This window comes from Pongo abelii, chromosome 14, assembly GCF_028885655.2.
Source record: "Pongo abelii isolate AG06213 chromosome 14, NHGRI_mPonAbe1-v2.0_pri, whole genome shotgun sequence".
NCBI lineage: Eukaryota > Metazoa > Chordata > Mammalia > Primates > Hominidae > Pongo > Pongo abelii.
In genome coordinates, this window is record NC_071999.2 from 69,686,801 (window position 1) to 69,714,363 (window position 27,563).

Below are 27,563 nucleotides of genomic sequence, written 5' to 3' on the forward strand. Positions count from 1 at the left end.
TAGTGTTATACCATCATGTGTATCTTCTTATAAATTAAAGATACTCACATAGCTTAAGGAAAAATGCATATTATGTACAATAGATAAGAAGACAGATCAAAGAAACTATTGACCTCTCACCCTCAGAAACATGTTTACAAATGATTTTTCTTCCAAAGGTAAGCCTTGTAAATTATAAATGGTGTGGAGGATAAAAATCTCTCTTTATTGTATCATAATAATAATATTTTAACATCCTAAAGACCCTGTATGTAACAGCTGCAAAACCTCCATCTTTTCTGCGTTACTAAAACTGCAGAATTACTGTGGTTATCTTTTATGATTCCTTCTCTCAGCACCTTCATTCCTTTTTTTATTCTGCCCATTCCCACATCTAAACAGACCCCATAGAAGTATTTGTTCATTTTAGTGCTGTAGTTGCCTAAGGCAGTGGCTGAAGATTCCAGCTGAGCTAAACAGTATATTTGTGCTTTGCTAAAAGATAATATGTTTTTGCTAGCTTTGCAGTTTTTTCCTATTATAGTACTTTTCAAGATTTTATCACCTTTACGGCCTATCTATATTTTCTCCAGTGCTGTTCATGGATATTCCAAAAATGTGTACTTGGCATTCTTCTCCACAGATGTTGATGTGGACTCCATATCCTGACCCAGGAGGCCTCTTGATATAAATGCACCCATGATGGATGGTGACCTCCTCTGATATTTATAGTACAGCTTGGGAACCACTGGACAGGATTAGTGACCTGTGAAGGAAACCTGCTAAGCTTGCTGAGACATTCTGTTTTAGAATTCAGTTACGTGGTTAACAGCAAATTAAATGTCCAAGTTAGAAATATATAATTAAAACTACTTATTTATGTAAATTCTACTTAAGACTCCTTTTATTAACAAAAGTACAATACATGCTACGGTATTTAATTGTTTTTTTCTTTTTTTTTCCATTATTATATACATCAGAAAGAGGCATCATGTTGGCCAATTGAGATATAAGGTTCTTTCTCATACTACATACAACGTTGCATTGGTGTGATCTTTAATTTTAATTGGATTTAATTGAAACTTTTAATTTAAAGTCCCATACCTCATTCTTTGCCCCTTTCTAAAAAATCCTTAGAGAACATGTGATTTCCAGTCTGGCAAGTAGAGAGTTTGGAAGTTGTCATTCCTGTCCACAAACAACACACACAGAAATTGAACAAACTGAAAATCAACAACTCTTCTTAGATCTATCAGATAACTGAGGTCACAGGGCAAACCACTATCCCCTACATTGAAAAGACAGAACAATGGAAACAGAGAATTGCAGCTTACTTATGTGCAGAAGAGTAAAACTCCACGTGTACTAGTACAGGGTAGGAAAACGCAAATGGTAATTGAAAAATTGCTGAAGGCTTATTGTGGACAAGTTTGAAAGTTGTCCACACTCCAGAAAAATTCTGGGGGTGGGGACATAATTAGGTGGATGGGGGCACACACGTTCATGAGTGTTACATTCAAGAGTTCTACAAAGTTTTTACGGTGAAGATCAGAGAAAAAGACCCCAGTGCTACAAGCAGGGAAATGAGGAAAGTATAGATTATGAAATATGGCCAGAGCCCTCTATTCTTCTTAACAAGGCCTACCTCAAAAGAAACTGTTTTCCTGAGCCTAACTAACTGACTAGAGTGTTATGAGAGCCTAACTGATCTAGGGAAAGGGAAATACCCAACTCCAGCCCCCACTATCCTCCCTACCTCGCTTACAGGGGAAGAGAACAAAACAAAGCAAAGGAAAGAAGCACCTTTGGAGGCCACAGACCAAGGACACAGGTCAACTAAAAGACAGGGCCTAATCCTAGGACTCTACAATGCTCCTCCACTCCACCACCCCTTGCCACCCCTTGCCACCCCTTCCCTAAGGCTCCTGTGGAATAACAGGGGATTACAACAGAAAGAACTGCACATTTCAGATGTTAAAAAGAAATATCCAGAGAAACCCAAAGATGACAGGGGAGACAAAAAACAAAGACCCCAGAGGAAATTGTAGCCTTTGACATCTACAGTTATAACCAACAGCAAGCACAGCCTAACCCCCTAGCAAAATAGATATAAAACTTCATGTTACAGGCTCTTTACCTCTGTTACTTTACCCAGTACATCATGTCCAATTTTCAGCAAAAAATTACAAAGCATACTAAAAGACAAAACGGCATGAAGAGACAGATCAATCTTCAGAACCAGACCACCATATCTAGGGCAGAGATATTGAATTATCTCTGTTGGATTATTGCTGTTGAATTTAAAACAGTAATTATTAATATGCTAAGATTTTTAACGGAAGAAGTGGACAAAATGAAAGAACAGATGACTAATGGACAAAGAGATGGATACTCTAAGAAAAAACCCACCATAACAGAAACAAATAGTTTTTAATGGAGACATAATTATTGTGCGTATTTATTAGGTACATGGGATATTTTGATACGTGATATTTTGATAATGATCAAATCAGGGTAACTGGGAAATCCATCACCTTAACAATTTATCATTTCTGTGTGTTGGGAACAATCCAGAGCTTCTCTTATAGCTACTTTGAGATATACAATAAATTATTGTTAACTATAGTCACCTTACTGTGCTATCAGCCACAAGAACTTATTTCTTCTATCTATGTATTTGTACACATTAACTGATCTCTCTTCATAACATCCCTTGTTCTTCCCAACCTCTAGTAACCACCATTCTACTCTCTACCCCCATGATATCAAATTTTAGCCTCCACATATAAGTGAGAACATGCTATATTTGTCTTTCTGTACCTTGCTTATTTTGCTTAACAAAATGTCCTTCAAATCCATTCATGTTGCTGCAAATAACAAGAATTTCATTTTAATGGCTGAGTACTATTCCATTGTGTATGTATACCACATTTTTAAATCCATTCATCCATTGATGGACATTTAGGTTGGTTCTATACTTGGCTATTATTATTAGTGCCACAATAATCATGGGCCTACAGATATCTCCTCAACAAACATTGGAGATGCAGGTATCATTTTGTTATACCAATTTCTTTTCCATTGGATATATACCCAGCAGTGGGATTGCTGTATTCTAAGGTAATTCTATTTTTAGTTGTTTGAGAAATTTCCATACATTTTTTATAGTGGCTGTACCAATTTACATTTCTACCAGCACTGTACTAGTGTTCCCCTTTCTCCACATCCTCACCAGGATTTGTTACTTTTTGTCTTTTTAATAATAGCTATTTTATGGGGTGTGATGATATCTCATGATAGTTTTGGCTTGCATTTCCCTGATGGTTTGTTATGCTGAGCACTTTTTCATATACCTGTTGGCCATTTGCTTGCCTTTGTACAAAAAATGCCTATTCAGATGATGTGTCCATTTTTTAATTGAGTGATTTGCTTTTTAATTTCTAATTTTTTTGCTGTTGAATATTTGAGTACCTTATACAGCCTGGGTATTAGTAAATTGTCAGATGAACTGTTTAAAAATATATTGTTTCATGCTATACATTCTGGTCTTTTCATTTCACGCATGTGTGTCTCTCTCTCTGTGTGTGTGTTTGTGTGCATGGCATGTGTGCAGAAGCTTTTAGCTTGATATAATACAACTGGCCTATTTTTGTTTTTCTCCCTGTGCTTTTGAGGTCTTCCTCAAAAAACTATTGTCCAAACAAATATCCTGAAGCAATTACTCAATGTTTTCTTCTAGTAGTTTCATAGTTCCAGGTTTTGTATTTAAGTGTTTAATTTATTTAGAATTGTTTTTTGTATATGGTGGGAGACAAGGGTCTAGTTCCATTCTTCTGCTTATGAACAACCAGTTATCCCAGCACTCTTTATTAAAGAGTGTGTTCTTTGTTCAGAGTATATTCTTCATCCCTTTGTTGAAAATCAGTTGGCTTTAAATGCATTAATTTATTTCTGTGTTCTCTAGTTGGTCTTTGTGTCGGCTTTTATGCCAATACCATGCTGTTTTAGTTACTATAGCTTTGTGATCTATTTTGAAGTTAAGCAGTTTGATACCTTCAACTTTGTTCTTTTTGCTTAAGATTACTTTGACTATTGTAGTTCTTTTAGGGTTCTATATAAATTTTAAGATTTTTTTTTCTATTTCTATGAAGAATGTAATTAGTGTTTTGATAGGGATGACATGGAATCTGTAGATATCTTTGGGTTGTGTGGACATTGTAAAAATATTAATGTTTCTAATTAATGAATATGATATACTTTTTTCTACCCTCTTCAATGTCTTTTATCAATAAATGTTTTATAATTTTCATTATAGAGATCTTTCACCTCTTTGATTAAATGTATTCCCAGGTATTTGATTTTATTTTATGTAGCTAATTGCTTTCCTGACTAAAAATAAAGAATGTTTTTGATTGGCTCATCAATAGACTCTTCAAAGCCTAGGAAAGAATCAGTGAGCTTGAGAAAATGTTACCAGATACTTTCATAGCTGAAATTAGAAGAGAAAAAAATATGAAAACAACAGAACAGAATATCCAAAAACTGTAGAGCAATTATAAAAGGTATAAAACACACAGAATATAAATACAACAAAGAAAAGATAGAAATGAGCAGAAAGAAATATTTCAGCAATTATGACTCAAAATTTTCCAAAATTAATGATAAACAGCAAAACAGAGATTCATCAAGCTCAGAGACCACAAGTAATATAAATACCCCAAAAATCTGCACCTAGGCATATCAAATTTAACCTGATAAATATCAAAGACAAGAGAAGAACCTTGAAAGAAGCCAGAGGAAAAATGTCCTGTAGGTCCAGTCAGGTTCATGATGTTTATGCACCAGCAGCAATATTTGGTGGATTTTGGTCACTTCTAATTCCTTGAAGCTTTATCAAGTGACTCACTCTTTCTATCATTTTCTCTGACCAAATTGTTGATGACTTTAGCATTTAAAAGTCAATTATATTTCTCCTCCCATAATATTGTTCTATCTTCTATTGAGTTTCAAAGTTTTATGGTCACACCCAGAAACTGTCATCACCAATAACTGTACCTACCTTATAATAAAAATTTTCAAAAACCATATTCTCTGCACATCTGTTTTTATGTTTCCAGATAGGATCCACTAAAATCTTGATTCCAACTATTTTATCTCACCAGGAACTTTAATCTGTTGATTCTTCCCTTTGTAACTTTATTCTTTTCTCCATATATTCTCACTTTCCTTGTTTTTAATGGCTATACTTTTAGAGCCACTATTAAAATCTCTCACGACCCAAATCTGATTCTAATTTAATCACTGGCTCAGACGTGTCCTTAATTCTGTCCAGTTATCCTAATACATGTCTCTACTTTTCCACTCTCCTCTCTCTGAGGTGATTATTCACATTGTCTAATGATAACATTTTGTTTCTAGAAGCAATCACAAGAGAAACTTCACATGCCTACCCCCCAGGCCTTTTTATTTCTATGTGTGTTCACATAATCTGTCTTCAATCCTTTTAATACAGATCTGTTCAATATCTTATACATATGCTTCAAATACCTTTCTCTAAAGTGTAATCCAGAATTTTTTCTCACAATTTTTTTCCTTTACCTTGTTCATAATCAGATGTTTCTGCCTCTACCCTTCCACCTGATGCATCTGTAAGTGCAGAAAAATATGTTGTTAACACACCTGCTATTAAAAGAAATTTTTCTTGTTATGCAGTACTCCACATCTAATACTGCCCCATTTCTTTGTTCTTTAGAAGGAGGGCAAAGGCTGAAAAAGTTCTATATTCTCTGTGTATTTGCTTTCTCTCACGTAACCTTTCCAATCCACTACAGCTATCATTTGACTTCCACTTTGTCAGTCACTAAACCTGACTTTTCCACAACCACTCCGTCTTTCTTGAACTACTGGCCTCCAACTATCATGTTCTTTTACTTTTCCTTCTCTCTTCTTAGTCACTTCCCTTTACTCTCCTGTCCTAGAAGACTGAATTTTCCAGCAAATTTCAAAGAATATTCCATTGATGTTTTTCCTATTTCTGTATTTACATTAAATCCATGTGATTTCATCCTATCCCATGGCTTCATAGATCATCCAATTATCAGATCTCTCTTTACCATCTTCCCAATCCTTTCATCCTAGACCAAGCACTCTTACTGGTGACTTACTGACCTTTGCAGAATTCTTTAACATTTCCTGTCTACACTAATTTTTGTTCTTTTCATATCATAGTCTAACAAACTTCCCTTGCTCACTTGTGTAAAGTCACAGCAGCCTTTTTTGCATCCCTAGAATGCAATCAGTCAAACTGTGCCTCAGACCTTTAGAAGTGCTGCTGCCTCTGACTAGGAAGCACATCCCTGAAATATTTATATTAGTTGATCCCTCACTTTCTTCACATAAGTGCTCAATGTTCTCCTTTTAGATAACTCTTTTTTGAACATGATTTGTAAACAATGTGTTACTTCTCATTCTTTTTTGTCTCATTATCCATAGCAATTATTACTTTCTGAAATATCTTTGTCTATTTTTCTATACAATTTAAGCTCCAATAATACATTTCAAAAAAACTGGAGAAACCAAATCACTTTTTCATTGTTCAAGTATTCACAGTATCTCTGCTAATATTTCCTTCTCTAATATTTTATAATGTTAATATCACATGCCACATCATTTTTTTAATATGACACAATTGTTTCTTCTAACCAGTTGTTGATTATTAGAAAGGGTTGAATTCCATTAAAAACGGAAGCCAAAATGAATTTGCCTCAGTGATAGCTGTTTAAGAAATGTTTTCTTTATGATGAAGATATTCCAAAATTAAGAACTAGGAAATACATGGGGAGACAAGTCGAATCAAATCCTCCTAATCTTTCTTCAATTTGAGCTGTATTTATTTAAGCAATCAGAGACAAAACTGTACATAAATTCATGGATGTGCCAGAAATAAAATTAACAGTAATGTCAGGTTTCCTCAAGCTTAAGTTAGAGACTAAAAATGGTGGATTAATTTTGTGGTCTTCATGCATTTTAAAAGATCAATACTGCAAGTGAGATTTTAAGTAAAATTATATGCAGTAATTTCTGTTGATGTGAGAAATTTTAATACTTAAATAATTTCTGAGTCCAATAATAAAAACAGAAATTGTTCCAAAGGTGATAGCATCAAGATAATTTCTTCGTTTCTCTTTCCTTGACTAGTTTGGAGTCTTTATCAGTGCATCTTCCTTATAATCCAAGCAGTTTGTTTGTGTTTATTTATTTATTTACATTTAACAAAGAGTTTCAACATAGTGTTGCATTAAGAACCAAGAGAATGCACAAGGCAATGACACTTCTTGTCATGTGGTTACTTTAAACACACCGCAATGTATTATTTCTGTGATTTTTCTTAGAAATATAATCCTCTGTAGAAATAAGTAGTGTTTGCCATCCATTCAACCCTGCAGCCACATTACAGATATATTGTGTTTCAATTTTCATTATATTTACAACTTAAAAAGTTAAATGAAATCATTTTCTTAAGTAAAAATAAAGAAGATACAAAATGAGTAATTGTGAACACATTTCTATTGTTATTATGAATAAATTATTAGCATTCTACCTGCCTACTAATATTTCACTGACTTGACACAAACTGAATGGTATATAGTTACTTTCAAATAAAAATGTTTTTAAAATTTTAAATATTTAGTGGTTATATCTTGGTTTTTTTTTTTTTTTTTTTTTTTTTTTTTTTTTTTTTTTTTTTTAGCTCAGAGCTTAAATAGAGATTTTGGGGGAAAATCTTCTTATAAGATTAGTAGAAAGACAGGTAAATAAATGCTTTTTTGATATGAAAATTAACTTTTAGTGTGTGAAACTTCTTGAAATAAAGTATGTTAATTAATTAAAAAAACCTCTATGCTTAAATATTTTAAGCATAGAGGTAGTCATTGAATTCCTAATATGAAAGAAGTCTACCTGGATTCAGATCCCATCTCTGCCATCATGGACATATTAACTGCATATGGATCAGAATTTAAATGTAATTTTTATGATTTGGAGAAAGAAAGTTTTCTATTTTGTCTTCAATTTACCTGATTGTAAATTGAAGGATACTATGATCCTTTTTATAAAATATTTTAGTGGTGAGTTTGAAAAGGATTTACAACCACTTGTGACAAATAACCCTAATATAATGTCCTTCTAGGGAAGTAAATAAAATCAACTATTATGTTGGTTTTAACAAGGATACCTAACAAAGTCAAACATCTGAATCAGACTGCACAGTAAATTGTGCTTATTCAGCTAAAATTATATTAAAAAGTTTTAATTTCATAAAAGTACATAGCTGAAAGAGATAATCATCAGCCAAAATTTTGCTTGAAGGTGGAAATTATATTAAGAATGCATCTTCCTTTCTTTGCTCAGATGGTTCCATTTATGTAACTGTGGGTAAGAGCCTTCTAACTGTATTAACCAAACAAATAAAGAATATTATTATCCATTATATTTACAGATGGTATTATAGTTAGCCATATGTGGCTTAAAAGGCTATGCAATCTCATAAATGTCCTTGTTAAATGTTGAATTATATTTCCTTTTCAAAACTAAACTAATATTTTTGTTAAACTTAGACATTTCACACGTATGCACACAGGCTTGTATGCATCTATCTCAAGGATTTAATTTCATATTATCATTTTCCTGCTCTTAAATCTACTTTTCTAGAAAACTAAACACAAAACAAATTTAGTATCAAAGGAAAAGACAATATTTCTAAACCAAGCAATAAACAACTCAGGATATTATTATGGAAAAATATGAAAAAGTTAATCTTCAGAAAAACAAGTCTGTCCAAACTCTTCATTAATAATTGAAACATGGGTGCATACGTGAAGTGCTTGGTAAGTAATGAGCACCAGGCATAAATATTTAACAGTTTGTTTATGAAATGTGTCCTAAATTATGTCTAAATGTTAACAAGGATGTCTTATACTAGACAGAACAATGAGGGACATAAATATTTCAAAGCAGCAAGCATGGCAGGTGGAAGCTAAAAAGCACCAGGCAGCTTCCATGTTCCTCAAACACTTCAACCTTCAGATATGTGCTTTTTAAGTTTAATAGGAACAAAGTGTTTCCCCATCAAAGCCAATGTTTACATCAGTTACATCAAAGCTATACTGAGATCCTTTTAAAGTACACTTATCAGACAAATAATGCATTCAAAGTGATGTGTCTTGGTGGTATAAAAGGAATCGACAAATAAGACAACCTACCCGAAGTGAAACGTTCCCCTTAATAGCTAATGCTCTCTATGTTGTTTTCTGACCCACTTCCTAACAAAGACACAATGGAGATTGTGAACAATTCTCAAGGCTATTGTCACACACACACACACACACACACAGACACACACAAACACAGACACACACACACACACAGACATACACATGAATACATAAACCTAGCAGAAAATGAAATGAGATGGATTGTACTTGCTCTTTATCTGAAAAAATTATCTAATAGTGCTACAATAGTATAAAACCAAGTAGGAAATTTAGTTATATAATTTATCCAACATTTTCTTTCTTTTCTAATAGCAGAGGTTTTAACCTAATATACTGAAGAGTGAAGTATAAGCAAAATAGCATAGGTGACTTTGAAAAATGAAAATGTAAGCAAAAGAGATTAAGACAAAAGCTCAAATTTTATAATAGTTCAGCCACAGAAATATTGCATATTCTTAGAAAAACCAATCACATTCTTCTGAAATAATATTGCTCCCAGTAGAGTAATAAATGTAAAGGTCATCATCATATTCAATTCTGCCATATAATTATTTGACAATATAAAACACAAAAAGCTAAATGAGCACTGAAACTATTTGACAAAATAATATTTCAGAACCATAACACAGAAGTATTTATATTAATGCAAGCATTTAGATTGCTGATACTAGGTAGAGAAAAAAGTAATTTTTACTAAATTTAATGACTTTTATCAGACAATGGCTATTTTTGCCTTTTGTTTTACTTTATTTCACATGATAATAGTCATGCTACATTTTATTTTATTACTATTTCGTCTCTTGTTCCTGCAGTATAATTTCCCTAAAATTACTCCTTCAGTGACTATAAGTAACTTTCTTATAGCTGCGTCAATATTTTCTCAGAAAAATATTTTCTCACCCTAAACCACTTGACTACATACAATAACACTGATCCCTATTCTTTGCCTCATTTGTTTATTCATTTACACTATAAAAATATTGATCTTTTAATGTGAATTATGGCTTTAATCATGTACCCCTGGCCTTTTGACACAAATCTTTATCTTATATTTCTAGTATATATCTTCCTGGAACTGCATATTCATTTCTAATAAAATGAACCAATGATTTCAAATTTTAAAAAATTAGCTAGGCATAGTGGCACACACCTGTAGTCCCAGCTATACTGGAGGCTGAGGCAAGAGGATTGTTTGAGCCTAAGGGTTTGAGGCTACAGTGAGCCATGATTGTGCCACTGAACTCCAGCCTGGGTAACAATGTGAGCCCCTGTCTTAAAAAATAATAATAACATAATAAAATAATAAAATTGGTGGAATGAACTTCGGCGTATTCCTAAAACTTTCTCTGACAGTAATGTTGCCTTTTAAATTAACAGCTAATTTATGAAGTTTGAAGCCACTGGTAAATTTTATTAGAAATAAATATGGAGTTCTAGGAAGATATATACTAGAAACATAAGGAAAAGATTTGAGTCAAAAGCTCAGGGATCATGATTAAAGCTATAATTTACACGGCGGGGGGGTGGGGGGTCTCTTTATGTTGCTTAGGCTGGTTTTGAACTCCTGGGCTCAAGTCATCCTCCCACCTTAGCCTCCCAAAATGCTGTGATTACAGGCATGAGCCACCATGCCTAGCCCCCACCAACTTTGAATACGATGTGGTTTTCTTTTGCCAAATTCATCTAGTTCAAATACTTTATCTATGGTTCAGTGCCTGCTATTGCTTTAAACTCTGGTGAATTCTCTCATTTCTCTCATAGATATCTACGCTGTATAAATTTTACTTCCTAATTCTTTTTCAAATATCTTCACTTATCTGTGTCACTACTGCTACTATATAATTGAACTATCATCATCTCTCAGGTATGTTCTTGAAGTAACACTGGAATTATTTATTTCTTCAATAACTTCTACTATCCATTCTCTACATTTAGTGCAAGATGTTCATGTTTAACTGGAAAATCAATCATTTTATTCATCATGAAAGGAAAATAGTGTGCTCCTTATTCAAAAAATAAAGGTAAAAATTCCTAACCCAAAAAACAAGTTCCTTCATAGTTAATGCTGTCTGATACTCTAAGCCATCATTCAGCTTCAGGTCAGGCCATTCTGCTGCCCATTCTCTTGAATATCCTAAACCCCTTTCAAATCTGTATGTTCTTCATGTTTGTTCTGACTATAGGGCCTGTGTGCATCATGTCTCCTCTGTCTGGAATCATCTTCTGTCCTCTTTTGTATAGATTATTTTCATTCAATTCAGCTCAAATTCATTTATCTAGTAAATACTACTATGATATTCTGACTAATCATTCTCTCTAATATAGGCCTCACATCACTATGAACTTCTTCAAAATATCTTTCCATGGTCACAATTTCATATAATAATTCAATTAATATCTGTCTTTCCCATTACACTGCAAATCTATGACATCAAAAAGTATTTGAATTCAAATTCACAATTATATTACAAGCCTGTACTAGACACCTAGAATTACCTGGGGAATGAATGAACCTCAGGCGTAGCATCTCAACTTGTTCCTTTCTGAACCACTGAAATAAACCTGCCACTGCTTCTTCTGTCCTGTGTATAGAAAATAAACCCCGATTAACCATTGGAATCAAGGTATACTGTTACATTGGTTATCATATCATTAATTTGTAAAAAGGAAATATTAGGTTGGTGCAAAAGTAATTGCAGTCTTTGCCATTGAAAGTAATGGCAAAAACCAAAATTACTTTTGCATCAATTTATATGACATTTATTATTTGCTTTTTTAGAAATAAATGCACCATTAAAACATAATACAGTATATTTAAATAGCATACGTCTTTAATACAGTTGAATGTATTTACATAGAATTAATTAGTAACTTTAGAACTAATGTAAATGGGTATTTTGATAATGAAATATTTTTATTAAAAATACTGGAAAAATAACTGTTGACATAAGCCCATTATGTAATATATTCTTTTACTTGACATGTTATGATAATTTTAGAATTATTATTGTTATTGTCATTATTATTACTAATTTAAGAATGAGAATGCATTTTTTACAGATTTGTCAGATATTTGTTTTTATATACATTTTAATTTTATTTCATGGTTGCTATTTTGTGAAATTTTATTTACAAATAAATGCCTAATCTCATCTCAAATAACAAATTTATTTTTCATAGGAAAAACCAATTTATGAGAGAAAAAAATTTTCAAAATGTTATGATTCATTACCATCTTTATAATCTAAAAGAAATAATTTCATATATTCTCCAGTCTTTATAGATAGCATCCTTCATAACATATAAGTATTACTATCTTATAAGTAGCTTCATTTTGTCTTAAGACAGATAAAATAATCATTTAGAATTTGAGAGACATATTAAAAATATGTTTTCCATTTTAATTTTACCCATTACATTTACTGCTGGTGTTTTAAACTATAGTCTTAGGTTTAGACATGCAGAGAAAAAAACATAAGGAAAATTTTGCTGAGGACAGGAAGAATTGCCTTAGTGTTGGTGCCATTGTTGCCATTGTATAAAACCAGACAAAGCCATAGCACTCTTTATCTGAGGGGGTGGGAAATTGCCTTGAAAATACGATGTTTTTCATAGTCTTCTCAGGAAGTAAGGTGTTGTGTTAAAAAATCATTCTTTATCATTTACTACAAATGTTTTATAAAGGCAATCTCTTACTTGAAAAGGAAACTTGAAATTTAAATCTTATTTAGTTTCGAAGTGAGAATTAGTTTCGAAGTGAGAATTAGTTTCGAAGTGAGAATATATGCCTATATGTTTTAGCTGAGTCAGTTTGAAAAAAAAAATTTAAATAAAATAATCCAGGTACTATGTATCCAGGATATCTGCATTCAAGAAATATTTTATTCTCACATTGTAGCAAATACCATATTGTACAATAATAATATTTCTATTTATAATATTTATACAGGCTAAAACATGAGATTGTTATGGGCAAATTATTGTATATAATGCTTATCTATCTCCAATCCATTTCACAGTACCAGGAATTATGCAATAAACATAATAAATATTATTGAACATTTTTATTTCAACCACACCTTTGTATTTAAAATGTATTATAACTAGTTTTCTTTTGTGACTCTATTATTTGGGAAGGGGAATGTCAGGGACATTTAAGGTAAAGGTCATCTAGCTTTGTAATTACTAACCAAAGTAGAGAAGAATACAGGAAAAAAGAAAAAAAAAAACTGGTGCAAATGTATATTACTTTCACACAAAAATTTATTGTCAGACCCAGTATTTTGGAATGGAAATTTCTTATCAAGCTCAACACATTACTCAACACTGAATGCCTAGGCAGAATATAATAAAATAATATTTTCATTCACACCTTACTGGATCTAATGTTAGAATGTGCTGTTATTGAGCTTATCTTTGGTGTCCTTAAAATTCTGTCTTCTCTTACACATGTGCTTTCCACCAATTTAGAAGAACAGAAACTGAATTTACCCTCCTTCCTAAAACAACTGAAAAATGACAAAATGTATAAAACAGCAGTTTTGAAATACTGAACATTAGGCAGTCTCAGAGACTAATTCATGATAGAGGAGAAAGAAAGGCTATTGGGTCTATATTTGCTCCCAGCTTATGTGTAGAGCCAGGAGGCAGAACAAGTGGAGGAAGCCAAACAGAGCCCAGTTATCCCTCTGATTTGAGGACACCTAACTACTAGTCAAGCGTCACCAAGACAGCTATGATCATTAGAAGAATGGCTCCAAAGTCAGTTCTAACTGTCAAGGCCCCTTGAAATCTCATTTTAGTTTTGATAAGACTATATGCATGAAGGAACTTCAAACTGGGTACCTGAGATCTCTCAATAATGTTTCAAAATATGATGATGCAAAAAAAATGTTAAAAATTAATTATTTGGCTGTTGAAGTCATAATGTTGGGACAATTTTTTTTCAGAAACATTTATTTTAAAATATAATCCTAATTATCAAAAAGTTTCCACATTTAACTTTTTACTTATGTATCACTCATATTTACCTAGGCTATCTGTATCAAATTAAATTTTAAACTGTATTTTTAGCCTCTTAAATATTTATAATATAATTCTAAGACTACATAAATAGAAGCCTTATTTATTTCAGCTATTAAAATTGGGACAGCAAATATAACTGGAAAATATATAAAAGGGGTCTCTAAGAAGTTCATGAAAAATTTATATTGTGAAAAAACTGTGCATAGACTTTAAATTTTTTATACTAAAATAAACTTGTACTAACTTGCTGTAACATGGCCGAACAGAATATAGTTTGAGGCACTAAAAAGGATAAAATATCAGTTTTAAGAGTCCCTATCAGAGCAATGTGAATTCTGCTAAAATTGAAGCCCAAACAAACATCAAATTCATGAAGCTTGCATGGAAGAAAGAGTAATATAGTTAGGCTTTGTGTCCCCACCCAAATCTCATCTTGAATTGTAATCTCCAGGTGTTAAGGAGAGACCTGGTGGGAAGTGATTGGATTACAGGGTCAGTTGCTACCATGCTGTTCTTGAGATAGTGAGTGAGTTCTTGAAAGATCTGATGGTTTTATAAGTGTTTGGTAGTTCTTCTGTTGTTCGTTTCTTCTCTCTCCTGCTGCCTTGTAACGAAGGTGCCTGCTTCCACTTCAGCCATGATTGTAAGTTTCCTGAGGCCTCCCCAGCCATACAGAAAGAGGTTTAATACAGAGTCAATTAAACCTCTTTCCTTTATAAATTACCCAGTCTTGGGTATTTCTTTATAGCCGTGTGAGAACATACTAAAATAGTACTGCAGAGAGTTGGGTTCTACTATAACAAAAGCCAAAAATGTGGAAATGACTTTGGAACTGGGTAAAAGGCAGAGGTTGAAACAGTTTGGAGGGCTCAGAAGAAGATAGGAAGAAGAAGATAGAAACGTTTGGAACTTCCTAGAGACTTGGTGAATGGTTTTGACCCAAATGCTGATAATTATGTGGACAACGAAGTCCAGGTTGGCATGGTTTGAGATGGAGATGAGAAACTTGTTGGGAACTGGACTATAGGTCACTTTTGCTATGCTTTATCAAAGAGACTGGCAGCCTTTTGCCCTTGCTCTAGAGATCTGTGGAACTTTGGGCCTGAGTGAGATTCCCTGAAATTGGAACTTACGTTTAAACGGGAAACAGAACATAAAAGTTTGGAAAATTTGTAACCTGATGATGCAATAGAAAAGAAAAACCTATTTTCTGGGGAGAAATTCAAGCCAGCTGCAGAAATCTGCATAAGTGACAGGGAGCCAAATGTTAATCACCAAGACAATGGGGGAAATGTCTCCAGGGCATGTCAGAGATCTTCATGGCAGCCCCTCCCATAACAGGCCCAGAGGCATAGAAGGAAAAAATGGTTCTGTGGGCCACACCCAGGGCCTTGCTGCTTTGTGTGGTCTTAAGACTTGATGCCTTAGGTCCCAGCCATGACGAAATGGGGCCAACTTACAGCTCAGGCCATTGCTTCAAAGGGTGCAAGTCTCAAGCCTTGTTGGCTTCCAATAGGTGTTGGGCCTGTAGGTGCACAAAAGTCAAGAAACGAGGCTTGGGAACATCTACCTAGATTTCTGAAGACGTATGGAAATACCTGATGTCTAGGAGAAGTTTGCTGCAGGGTTGAAGCCCTATGGAGATCCTCTGCTAGGGCAGGGCAGAAAGGAATGTGGGGTTGGAGCCCACACATAGAGTTCCTACTGGGGCACTGCCTGGTGGAGCTGTGAGAAGAGGGCCATCATCCTCCAGACTACAGAATGGAAGATCCAACAACAGCTTGTACCATGCAGTTGGGAAAGCTGCAGACACCAAATGCCACCCCATGAAAGCAGCCAGGAGGGAGGCTGCACGCTGCAAAGCCACAGGGGTGGAGTTGACCAAGACCATGGGAGCCCACCTCTGGCATCAGTGTGCCTTGATTATAAGACATAGGGCAAAGGAGATTATTTAGGAGCTTTAAGATTTAATGACTACCCCACTGGATTTTGAACTCACATGGGGCCTGTAACCCCATTGATTTTGGACAGTTACTCCCATTTGGAATGGAAACGTCTACCCAATCCCTGTACCCACATTGTATCTAGGAAGTAACTATCTTGCTTTTTACTTTCCAAGCTCTTAGGTGGAAGGGACTTGCCTTGTCTCAGATGAAACTTTGGATGGTAGACTTTTGAGTTAATGTTGAAATGAGTTAAGAATTTAGAGGACTTTGGTAAGACATAATTGGTTTCGAAATGTGAAAAGGTGTGAGATTTGGAGTGGGCTAGGGTCAGAATGATATGATTAGGGTTTGTGTCCCCAGCTAAATCTCTTTTGAACTGTAATCCCCAAGTGTTGAGGAGGACCTGGTGGGAGGTGATTGGATCATGGGGGTGGTTCTCCCCATACTGTTCTTATGATAGTGAGTGAGTTCTCACAAGATCTGATGGTTTTATAAGTGTTTTGTAGTTCTTCTCTTGTTTTCTTCTCTCTCCTGCCACCTTGTGAAGAAGGTATTTGCTTCCCCTTCCACCATGATTGTAAGTTTCCTGAGGTCTCCCAGCCATGTGGATCTGTGAGTCAATTAAACCTCTGTCCTTTATAAATGACCCAGTCTTGGGTATTTCTTTATAGAGTGTGAAAACAAACTAATAAAACAATAACTCATTGATGCTTTACATAAAGTTTATCAAGACAATGCCTGCAGAAATTTAGCAGTTTACGAAAAGATAACTCATTTTAAGAAGGGACAAGACAATGTTGAAGATTAAGCTTTCAGGGGCAGAATATGCACATCAATTTTCAAGAAAAAATTCATTTTGTTTGTACTCTAATTGAAGAGGACCAAAGATGAACAGTGGAAACATTAGCCAACACTATCCACATTTTCATTGGTTTAGCTCACACAATTCTGACTGAAAAATTAAAGTTGAGCAAATTTTCTGCTTGATGGATGTCAAAACTGTTGCAGCCAGATCAACTGCAAACAAGAGCAGAGCTTTCAATGGACATTTTAAACAAGCAGGATCAGGATACTGAAGTATTTCTTCCAAGAATTGTAACAGGAGATGAAACATGGCTCTACCAGTATGATCCTGAAGACAAACCATGATTAAAGCATTGGCTGCCAAAAGGTGGAAGTGGCCTAGTCAAGACAAAAGCAGTTTGGTGAGGAACAAAAGTTATGTCAGTTTTTTGGGATGCTCAAGGTATTTTACATGTTGACTTTCTGGGGGGCCAAAGAACAGCATTTGCTTATCCTTGAGAGTGTTTTGAGAAACTTAGCTAAATCTTTAGCAGAAAAACATATCAGAATACTTCACCGAAGAGTTCTTCACCAAGAAAATGCTCTTGCTCATTTCTCTTATTATTCAAGGGCAATTTTGAGAGAGTTTCAGTGGGAAAACACTAGGCATTCAACTTATGGTCCTGATTTGGCTATTTCTACCTTCTTTTTGTTTCCCAATCTGAAATATCTTTAAGGTGCACCAATTTTTCTTCAATTAATGTAAAAAAAAACTGAATTGATATGATTGAATTCCCAAGATGCAGATATTTTTAGGGATGGACTAAGTGACTGGTATCATTGCTTACAGAGGTTCCTTGAACCTGATGGAGCTCATGTTGAAAAATGAAATTTACATTTTTCATTTTATCTTTTAATTCCATTTTTTTTCTAACAAGCTTTTAAAAGTCATCTTGTACAGTTTGGATTGATTAAATTTTTATTTTGTGAATACATTGTCTTTTTTTTTTTGGACTTCACGAAAATTTTATTTATTTATTTATTTATTTATTTATTTATTTTTAAGTATTTATTGATCATTCTTGGGTGTTTCTCGGAGAGGGGGATGTGGCAGGGTCATAGGATAATAGTGGAGTGAAGGTCAGCAGATAAACACATGAACAAAGGTCTCTGGTCTTCCTAGGCAGAGGTCTCTGTGGCCTTCCGCAGTGTTTGTGTCCCTGGGTACTTGAGATTAGGGAGTGGTGATGACTCTTAGGGAGCATGCTGCCTTCAAGCATCTGTTTAACAAAGCATGTCTTGCACTGCCCTTAATCCATTTAACCCTGAGTTGACACAGCACAGAATACATTGTCTTTAGAATCTCTTTAAATGAGGGGAAAAGGTGGCTTTTGTTACACTTTATAATATGATTTAGATTATTAAAATGTTGACTTACAGACAACATTTCAAGATAATATTTAGCTTAAAATATCTTGAATGTAAAATCATTTTAAAATCAATTTTAGATTTTCTATGAATTTAATATATCCTTTATAACCATCTTTTATTGGAGGTATTGCTAAAAATATATTCACAAATTGATTGGTATCATCCCTTCAAGTTCCCCTAAAATGTAAGTAAGAGTCATTTTGAAGATACAGTTGAACTGCAAAACTTTACTCAGATACACAGTTTGTTACATGCATTCATAATTGATTTTTTCAATTTGGGTTTCCATTTTAGTGTCATATTTTAACTTTGCTGACAGTGCACTTTCTTATACTCCTGATTATTTTTCCACTCCAGCCTAGTCAACAGTATCATTTTCATGAGATTTTGGTGAAGCATCTACATCTATAACTAGAAAGGCACAGAAATTAGAACCAAAGAACTAACAATCAAATCTCAGATTTCCTATGTTTAAACTCTACAACCTTAAGAAATTTCATGAACCAAATTAAGAAAATTATTGGTTTGGTTTGAATAATTTCATTAACCAAATCAATGAAATTATTCAAACTCTCTCTCTGTGAGACAGTTTTCTCATTTGTAAACTCTGCATAACAATAGTGCTAAGATCATAAGATGCTGATGAAGAGTAAATGCCTTATATAAAATGTTTAGAAGAGTCTCTGGCCGGATAAGTTTAATAAAAATGTTTTGTATTTCTAATTTAAAGTACATTTAATCACTATAATCAAATAATATATAATTTAACATCTATTTGTTGCATTCCTGGGTGTTTGCTAAGAACAAAGCGTGAGTAAGAGCATTGCTCCCCCCATCATTACAAAGCTAATAGTAAAACCTTGTTATTTTAATACCTCTCATAAGATTTATAAAAACTGACACGTTTGTATTACTTCTCTTTGTGCCAGATCTAAATGGAGACATCGAGCATATTAGTATTCTAGGGCTGTCCTAGTAAGTGACCACAAACTGGGTGGCATAAAAAGCAGAAATACATTGTCTCACAATTCCGAAGGCTAGAAGTCCAAAATCAAAGGGTTGACAGGACCGTGCTACCTCCAAAACCCATAGGGAAATCGTTCCTTTCCTCTTTCTAGCTTCTGATGATTTTCTGGCAATCTTTAATGTTTCTTTTGTTTGTTTGTTTGCTTGTTTGTTTGTGTTTTGAGACAGAGTCTCACTCTGTCGCTCAGGCTGGAGTGCAATTGCGTGATCTTGGCTTACTGCAACCTCTGCCTCCTGGGTTCAAGCGATTCTCCTGCCTCAGCCTCCCGAGTAGCTGAGGTTACAGGCGCCCATCACCACGCCTGGCTAATTTTTGTATTTTAGTAGAGATGGGGTTTCACCATGTTGGTCGGGCTGATCTCAAACTCCTGACCTCAAATGATCCGCTCACCTTGGCCTCCCGAAGTGCTGTGATTACAGGCATGAGCCACCACGCCTGGCCTTTTGGACGTTTCTTGGCTTGTAGATGCATCACTCCAATCATCCGTCTTCATATGGTGTTCTTCTTGTGTCTCTTTACATCTCCTTTCCTCTCTGTGTGTCTCTGTCCAAATTTTCCCTTTTTATAAGGACACCAGTCATACTGGATTAGAACCCACACTAATGAGCTCATCTTAACTTGTGCGTATGTTGCATGTAGTATCTTATTCTATATAAAGGTTAACATAATTTATATCACTGGCAAAAGCCTCCACTAATCTTTGCAACTATGGGACAGCAAATGTTTTCTCATGATATCCTCTACCATCATCTCTATCTGATCTTGGGTTATCACTTTTTAAGAGACATGACCAAATAGTTCTGGAGATTCATTTCCTTCTCCTTTTTAGTAACAGAGAGTTGTTTCAATTGAACTGTGTATGCCTGTGGAAAGATAAGACTGTCACATCATCATTCCTGGTACCAAAGTTCTTCTTAGAGCCCTTGTATGTACTTGTCCCTCAGCATGCACGCTCTGTAGCATACTTCCTGGGCCCAGAAATTCTTGTTAATTTGACAAACTAGGTGTTCACTAACACATTTTATGCTAATCTTTAATTCTATAGATGTCTGCAGAAGTGTGGGGTACTGTTTACTCTCTCTCAGAACATTGACCATGGCCCAGGTAGAACATACAATGTTTACATATAGTAATCATGAAAAAAAAACAACTTATCAACATAGACACTTAAAAACTACATGACATAAAATAGTAATAGAAACATATTAATACTAGAAAATAGATTTTAATTAACATTTCAAGTCATGACAGTTAAATAGACAAAATAAAATATATTGGAATATAGAATATTTTTTAAATAATGATTAATGAAAGCATAAAAAAACATTTTATTTCAATAGAAAATATATCTATAAATTAACAATAACACACAGAAAGTAATGAAAATGCAACATCTGCTAGTAAATTGATTAACATAACAGAAAACAAAACAAAACAAAAAACTCTCTCCTAAATCATGGGTAAAGAATACAACATATTTAAAATTTCTGAAGGCCTAGAATATATTATACCAAAGTGAAATACTTTGTATCAGAAACTATGAAATGTCAGCAAAGAAATGAGCTATGAAATATTCATTTTTTAACTCCTAGGATTTATAAGTTAATAGAAATCAATGAAATTGTAATGATTATGCAGCCAACTCAGTTACAAAAACAACGAAATTAACAAAAAAGGCAAAAGGAAGGCATTAATAAAATATCAACTATTGTATTAGAAGTATTAAAATAAATTTATAACTCTAATAGCCAAAAAATTTTTAAACAAACTATGACATAAAAATATTAGCTAATATGGCAGAATAATTTATCCACATCTATTAAATAAATGTATAGTAATGAAAAAGAGAAAATAAGTCATAGCTCATTTGCTAAATGCTTACAAAAATTATCGAAACTTTAAAGGGGACTGTCTCCAGAAAAATGCAATTTGCTAAATCTGAATCCAGAAAAGAGATAACATGTGATATGGTTTGGCTGTGTCCCCAAGAAACTCTCATCTTGATTTATAGCTCCCATAATCCCCATGTGTCGTGGGAGGGAGGTAATTGGATCATGGCGGTGGTTACCCTCAGGCTGTTCTCCTGATACTGAGTGAGTTCTTATGAGATTTGATGGTTTTATAAGGGGCTTCCCCCTTCGCTGGGCACTCATTCTCTCTCCTGCCACCCTGTGAAGAGGTGCCTTCTGCCATGATTGTAAGTTTCCTGAGGCCTCCAAGCCATGCAGAACTGTGAGTCAATTAAACCTCTTTTCTTTATAAATGACCCAGTCTCAGGTATTTCTTCATAGAAGCATACAAATGCATAATACAACATGTAAAAATTTAATAAATGGTGCTGAGAAAACTGACAAGCCACATGTGGAATGAAACTGGATCTTCATCTGCCACCTTATATAAAAATCAACTCAAGATAGATGAAAGACTTAAATCTAAGACATGAAACCATAAAAATTCTAGAAGATAATATCAAAAAAACTCTTCCAGACATTGGCTTAGGAAAATAATTCCTGACTAAGAACTCAAAAGCAAATGCAACAAAAACAAAAATACATTAATAGGACCTAATTAAACTAAAAGCATTTGCACAGTAAGAGAAATAATCAGCAGAGTAAAAGGACAACCCACAGAGTGGGAGAAAGTATTTGCAAATGATGCATCTGACAAATGACTAATACTCAGAATCTACAAGGAAATCAAACAAATCAGCAAGAAAAAAATAAACAATCACACCAAAAAGTGGGCAAAGGAAATGAATAGACAATTCTCAAGAGAAGATACACAAACAGCCAACAGACATATGAAAAACTGCTCAACGTCACTAATTATCACGGAAATGCAAATCAAAACCACAATGAGATGTCAGTTTATTACTTTAAGAATGGCCATAATTAAAAAATCAAAAAAGAATGGTTGTTGGTGTGGACATAGTTAAAAGGGAACACTTTTTTACACTGCTGTTGAAATATAAATTAGTATCACCACTATGGAAAACAGTATGGAGATTCTTTAAAGAACTAAAGTAGAACCATCATTCAATCCAGCAATCCCCGTATTCAGTATCTACCCAAAGGATAGATATATGAAAGCTAATATATGAAAAAAAAACAACATACACACGCATGCTTACAGAAGCACAATTTGCAATTGCAAAAATATAGAACCAACCTAAATCCTCATCAACCAACAAGTGGATAAGAAAATGTGGTATCTATTCACCATGGAATACTTCTCTGCCATAAAATGGAACAAAATAATGGTCTTTGTAGCAACTTGGATGAAGCTGGAGGCCATTATTCTAAGTGAAGTAACTCAGGAATGGAAAACCAAACATTGCATATTCTCATTTGGAAGTAGGAGGTAAGCTATAGGGATGCAAAGAAAAAAGAACGATATAATGGGCTTTGGGGCTCCAGAAGGGGTTAGGGCAGTAAGGAATAGAAGACTACATATTGGGTACACTGTACACTGCTTGGGTGATGGGTGCACCAAAATCTCAGATATCACCATGTAACCAAAAACCAGCTGCATCCTAAACTAAAATATAATAAAAGATTAATGATTTTCTCCAAAAATAATTAGTTATATATATATTTTCATAAAGAAACTTTAAGAAACATTCAGGGCAGGTAATTTCTATGGTATGTTAATACTTCCAGAACATGGGAGAGGAGTGGGTAGAAAGCTCTCAATTTCATTTTTTGAAAGAAGTATGGCATTGAAATCTAAAGAAACACTGAGAAGACTATAAGCCAATATCAAATATGGCAATTGACATGAGACCATAAAGAAAATGTTAGGAAATAGAATTTAGAAACTCATTACAAAAATAATGTATTATATCACGTATATTCTAAGGTTTCAGGTTTCCTTCAATATTAATAAGGCTATTATTAAACATGAACAGAAATTTAATAAATCTAATATGTATTCTTGATTTTTTAAAAAATCAATAAAATAAATATAATGGATAAATTCTTATTATTGAAAAATTTATCTGATCAAACCAAAGAGCAATTCTCATGCTTTGGGGAAAATATTAGAAGTATTTGCATTGAAATGCAGACTTTAGACACTAAAGTGTTGAGTGAAATGTAGTCACAGCATACACTTTTGTACATCATCACTCATTCTTGCATCTTGTCTTCATCCATTCTTCCTTCCTGTCCTTTTTTACCTTCTTGCTTTCCTCCTTCCCTCTCTTATTCCTGCCCTCCCTCCCTCTTTTCCCTCTTTCATTCCTTCCTCTCATTTATTCACTGTCTTTTACACTTCTAACCCATACTTACTCTCATCCACTCATTGTCAACATCTCCATTGTGTTTAATTTATATATTTTGTTTTAATTAGTACTAACAACATGCTTGTTGTTGCTTTGTGTGCATGTATTTTTTAAAATAAACTATTTTATAGCAGTTTTGGGTACATGGAAAATTGACAGAAAAACACAGATTCCCCATATACATTATGTCCCCACACATGCATAGCGTTCCTCATTGTCAGTGTATACACTAAAAGTAAGAATTTGAATTTTTATCCTAAATAAAATTAGAATTTTACACTAAATTAGAATTATATACACTAAAGCGACTTCTTTGTTGCAATTGATGAACTTACATTGAAACATTTTTATCACTCAACATCCATTGTTTACACTGGGGTTCACTCTTGGTGTGGTGCATTCCATGAGTTTGGAAAAAGTGTATTATGACATGTAACCATCAGTTTAATATCTTACAGAGTATTTTCTCTGCTGTAAAAATCCTCTGTTCTCCACATATTCAACCCTACTCAACAACTATTGGGAACGACTATTTCTGCTGTTTCCATAGTTTGCCTTTTCCAGAATTTCATATAGTTGGGGTCATACAGCATGTGGCCTCTTTAGATTGGAATATTTCACTTAGTAGTATTAATTTAAGATACCTCCATGTCTTTTTCTTTTCTTTTTTTTTTTGTAGATGGAGTTTCACTCTTGTTGCCCAAGCTGGAGTGCAATGGCACGATCTAGGCCCACTGCAACCTCCGCCTGCTCTGGAGTTCAAGCTATTCTCCTGCCTCAGCCTCCCGAGTATCTGGGTTTACAGGCACCTGCAACCACGCCCAGATAATTTTTTATATTTTTAGTAGAGATGGGGTCTCACTATGTTTGCCAGCTGGTCTCAAACTCCTGGCCTCAAGTGATCCACCTGCTGCGGCCTCCCAAAGTGCTAGGATTACAAGCGTGAGCCACCGTGCCTGGCCCCTTCCATGCCTTTTTATGGACTGATAGCACATTTTTTTCAACACTGAATAATATTCCATTTTCTGGGTATACCAAATTTATTTATCAATTCACCCGAAGAAATATTTTGGTGTATTCTATGCTTGGGCATTATGAATAAAGCTGCTATAAGCATTGGTGTGTAGACTTTAGGGTGACCATAAGCTTTCAATTATGTCTCTTTTTTCAGACTATGGAACAGTTTTGTTGTTTATTTGGGTTTGGGTTTTTATTTGCCTTTTGGTTTGCCTTACAATATTTTCTTGATAGTCAGATATGATAAATGGGGTAAAAGGAACTCTGGTAGCAGGCCTTTAGCAGTGAGATATTAAGGTGCAGGGGGAGGGGATGGGTGTGGAGAAGCAGTCTATAGCCCTACAATAAGATCTCAATATTCTAGTGTGCCTGCTGGGCTGTCAACTTTACAAATGCTTCTCACCTTCTGCTCCCACCCCTTAAGAGAGACAGAATGGCTAGAATTGGCTGAAGTTGGGTATTTCCGTTCCTTCACAAGGAAGACGAGAGCCAGATAGAGTTGAATATTTTCCCGTATCACCAATTAGTTAGGCTCTGTTGAAATGCCAGTAGACGAGGTTCTGGTTAAATAGTCACTCCTGAGGGAAGACTTTGTTAAGAAGAACAGAATGCTCTCATGCATTTCAAAATGGTTCCTTTTCTCCTCATCTTGCCAGAAGCATAAAAAGATTTTTCTCAGATAGTCAATGTGAGAACCAGGTAAAACTCCTGGAGATAAAACTGACAAAAATATAGATGCCCTCCTGTGACTGGGTCCTCCTGGAGATTTTCACCCTCACAGTAGTCAACAGTGAGCTTCCAGCAATTGGTCAATTACAGTTTAGGTTTTCCTGCAAAGCATTGGTTCCTAAAGAGGTTTACACTTATGAGTTTCAATTCCTGCAAGTTGTGATTCTCTCTAGATCTGTCTTTTTGGTCTCTCCGGTTCTGGGGGCAGTAGGTTGTCCTGTATCCTCGTTCCTCTTATGGATCTATAAAGAGTTGTCGATTTTTCAGTTTCTCCAGTTGTTTATTTATTGTTAGGATGGAGTAGCAACTTCCAAACTTCTTACATGCTGAGCTAGGAAACAGAAATCTCCTGCATGTATCTTTAATTTTTGAAAATGATATTGTGTTTTATGTTCTACTACTAGCCACTAGCTAATAATAGAACATGAGATGAGAAAAATGTTGTGAAAAAGGAGATGAGAAAAATGTTGTGAAAGTAACTCATTAATATTGTATTATTAATCACTTAGAATACAATGTATTTATTTATTTTTATTATACTTTAAGTTTTAGGGTACATGTGCACAACGTGCAGGTTTGTTACATATGTATACGTGTGCCATGTTGGTGTGCTGCACCCATTAACTCGTCATTGAACATTAGGTATATCTCCTAATGTTATCCCTCCCCCTCCCCCCACCCCACAACAGGCCCCCGTGTGTGATGTTCCCCTTCCTGTGTCCATGTGTTCTCACTGTTCAATTCCCACCTATGAGTGAGAACATGCGGTGTTTGGTTTTTTGTCCTTATATTAATAGTATATTTGGCAATGTGAAGGAGACTTAAAAATATTCATTAGCTTTTGTTTTAAGTAAGCAATTGAATTGTGATAATCAACTAATTGGAGATTTAAAAAATTGGAAAGAAGTGTTGACATCATCACCATTTGAACCAATGGTGAAATATAATACAAATTTGCATAGGAAGACACCATCATCATAAGATATACATTCTTCCTATGTTAGTATATAATTTAAACATTATTTCAAATGAAAGAGCAAGATGACCCTAAATTTCATATAGAAAAATAAGTTTCAAAAGTAAACACAAAAACAAAAACAAACCCTAAAATGATTGAGGAGAGACTCAATCTACTGGATTTAAAAACATATAAGAAATTTAGAATTCTATAAATATATTTCGGAGACATGAATAGACGAAAAGATCAACAGACTAAATAGAAAGTAGAGATGATGTGAACTTATTTATATAGAAATTTAGTATACAGATTATCTGACACTAAACTGACTTTTTAAGAAAATTTAAAAAAATCTATTTCTAGAAATTGAGAAAGGAGAGAAAAAGGAACAAGTTAGGAAGATAGTTAGGACAAGGTCCCCAGTAGAAGTCTTTCCAACAAAAGAGCAGCCTGGAAGAAACCAAGCTGCAAGCACTGATAAGGAAGTAAGGTCCAATGACTTTGTTTCTTGTCCAACCAGCAAGCTCCACCTATACACAGTGGGCTTCAGTGAGCACATTCCTTTCCTTTTTGGGCATACTCAGATAAGGGAACTTGCACAGGGTTCTTGCCTAAGACAGGTCTGCAACTGTATAGATAAGTTACACAGAACCAGGCATGTCTGGAGTGGAAAATTCCAGCATCTGATGCATGCGCAGTAAAGGAGGTAAAACAATATGGAGTAACTCAGGCTAAAAGCCTGCATACACACTAGAGGGATGGGGTGGAGTTAACAGTAATTTGCACCTTATGAAAATAAAATACCCAGCCCTAACCAGTTTTTCGTGACTTATGCAAATGAAAAACCCCACCCATTAGCTTGTTTATAAAAGCTTTTGTATTCAACTGTATGATGGCAACCCTCTCAGGCCCCCTCTCCATTGTGGAGACCTTTCGTCTTTCACTTATTAAACTTTCACTCCAACCTCACCCTTGGTGGCCATGCTCCTTAATTTTCTTGGTTGTGAGACAAAGGACTCCAGGTAATACCTCAGACAATGATACTGCTGCTACAGTGACCCTAGACTGCTTCCAAGTAAACATAATATTTTCTATTTTTACAGGTTATAATGAC

At 34.5% G+C, this 27,563-nt stretch overlaps 1 long non-coding RNA gene across 3 annotated transcripts in view; it reads right to left on the reverse strand.

Annotated features, from left to right (window-relative positions):
* Positions 1-27,563, reverse strand: part of LOC134759896 (uncharacterized) — a 132,244-nt gene that overhangs the window by 20,586 nt on the left and 84,095 nt on the right. For all 3 annotated transcript variants that reach the window (XR_010136793.1, XR_010136791.1, XR_010136792.1), the window contains exon 2: positions 11,748-11,833. This is a non-coding gene — a long non-coding RNA (uncharacterized LOC134759896). The remainder of the gene's footprint in view (positions 1-11,747; positions 11,834-27,563) is intronic.